The sequence below is a fragment of the Dama dama genome, chromosome 19, assembly GCF_033118175.1.
Source record: "Dama dama isolate Ldn47 chromosome 19, ASM3311817v1, whole genome shotgun sequence".
Taxonomy (NCBI): Eukaryota; Metazoa; Chordata; class Mammalia; order Artiodactyla; family Cervidae; genus Dama; species Dama dama.
This window is the reverse complement of record NC_083699.1, coordinates 41754074-41756332: the sequence shown is the minus strand read 5'-3', so window position 1 is coordinate 41756332 and position 2259 is coordinate 41754074. Positions and strand designations below refer to the sequence as shown.

The 2259-nt window shown below is 38.6% G+C and overlaps 1 non-coding gene across 1 annotated transcript; it reads left to right on the top strand.

Annotated features, from left to right (window-relative positions):
• The first annotated feature begins 907 nt into the window (after positions 1-907).
• On the top strand, positions 908-979 carry TRNAG-GCC (transfer RNA glycine (anticodon GCC)). Its single transcript has one exon. It is a non-coding gene; the product is annotated as a tRNA-Gly (tRNA).
• Positions 980-2259: the final 1280 nt, after the last annotated feature.

The window sequence follows — 2259 nt, the reverse complement described above, 5'->3', positions numbered from 1 at the left end:
AGAAGAAAAAAGGGTTAAAGACAAAATTTTGTGTTAAAAATTACTTTTAGAGAACAAGCAAAATTAATGTCAGAGAAGAAAAGATTAATAGGGAAGATGGAAAATAATGAGTGTGTCTGGGAAGCAAGAGGGGAAGTAGAAACCCAGATCTTTAGTGCAGTAGAAGTTGTTCTTCTAAGTCTGCATGAAAGTGGGCTTGCAATGACTCAAAGGTCATTGACTTTGACTGTATACAACCCCACATCTAGATCCTAAAACATCAATATTATAATCACCCATATTCAAATAGTTGAAATGATTATCCCAGAGATTTTTCTAGAGGATTTTAGCCAGAATCATGTTTCAGAATCATTACCTGGCATCAGAGTCTCATTATTTATGAGTACTTTTGCATATATTTTCCCATGTGAACCCCAAAACAAGTCTTCCAGAGAAATCTTTTAGTCCTTATTTTCCCAGAGAAATGAGAATTGGGAATTTGGGGAACTTAAATTACTGATAGCAAGGTTGAGAAGAAACCACAGATCCTCTGTCATTATCCAAGGCGCTCATACCACATCATACAAGCCTTGCCTTGCACAAAAGAGGGTCATAGCGTTCCAGACAAAAGGAGATATTCTGTTTCAGGTCCTGACACAGGGAACCTCTTTAGGAGATAAGAGGATAATATTCTAAATGAAAAGAGAAGCTCCTTAGGCATGCTGGGCTTCTAGAGAATGATAATAATGATTTTACTTGTGAAAATTTTATACTTTAGAAAGTCTTTTCAATGTGACATTAAAAACTCCCAACAACTTACTAAATCAGAATTCCTAACTCCATTTTACAGATGAGAAAAGTGAGACTCAGAATGAATGTGTGAACTACTAATAGTCATTCAGTTAAATTAAAGCTTCACTCAAAGTCTTCCCTGGTGGCTCAGTGGTAAAGAACCTGCCTGCCAAGCAGGAGACCCGGGTTCGATCCCTGGATCAGGAAGATCCCCTGAAGAAGGAAATTGCAACCCAGTCCAGTATTCTTGCCTAGAAGTCCCATGGGAAGAGGAGCCTGGGAAGGCAACGGTCCATAGGAGCCTGGGAAGACAAAAGAGTCAGACATAACTTAGCAACTAAACAACAACAACAAAGCTTATACTCAATACAGTGCTTTACATTTCTGGTAAGAAATTACATTTTAAGAGAGTATAAGAAAGAAAGCTGCCATTTTGTGATGTTGCCATGACAATTCATGACAGTAGTGGCAGAGTGGTATTGGAGAAAATTCCAAGCTGCCAGAATGATGAGGGAAGTGAACTGTAAGACTGATGCTCTGGTGCAGGTATATACGGAGGAACCTGGACCAATGCTATAGAACCAAATGTCTTTGAAAGTATCAGAAGGCTGAAAGTGATAAATACATTCCCCTGTGAGGTCTTTTTTGGCTCAACACACTTCTTCAGTCACATGGTGCTTCTTCCTTATTTCAAAATAACGTTGGGGATTATGTTCTGATTTCTGTCAGAAACAAACCATTGCCTCCTTTAAGCCTAAATGAATCTTTTATGACATAAAGGACCTTATCTAGACTGATGCCTGAATAATTTAATGATTTTCTAAAGTAATTGTACCCAGAGGCATGTACACTGAATAAATTAAGTGAGATAAGCTGTGCCCATCCCTGGGTTGGTAACACATCTCTTCTTTCCACCATCTTCTTTTGCTGTCATCATTCTAAACAAGTGATTCAACTTCACCAAGGGGAAACGGAACTCAGTGCTTGGTAAGACAGATGACATGTTGTTCATGACTAAGCATTCCCAGAAATGAAGGGTTGGTCTTTTGCCTGTGGCCATGTATAGCATGGCAGCTGTTTTCCTGAGACTCCCCTGACTTGGTTGCCAATTTCCTTAATCCATGCCTGTCAGTACCTAAAGCTACATTGAAGGACAGTAAGAAAATGGCCTGCTTGGCAGCAGAGCTCTTGCCCATCATCAAACATTGCTGATTTATGGTGAGAGTGGAGTTGATCCCAGGGAATCCAATGAATGGACTTTATAGCAGTGATTTATCAATACTCTTTAATTTCTAATGAGTTTGAACTCTTCCAGAAAGTAAACATGCAAAGATTGGTCTAATCCACCATTCCTGAACTTGGCTGCATTTTGAAATTCCCTGGGAAGTTTTAAAAAATTACAAATGCCTGATTACCAGAAATTTTAAGAGATTCCTCAGGTTCTATTATGAAACAGAGTTTGACAACTAATCTAATAAATACTGTTTT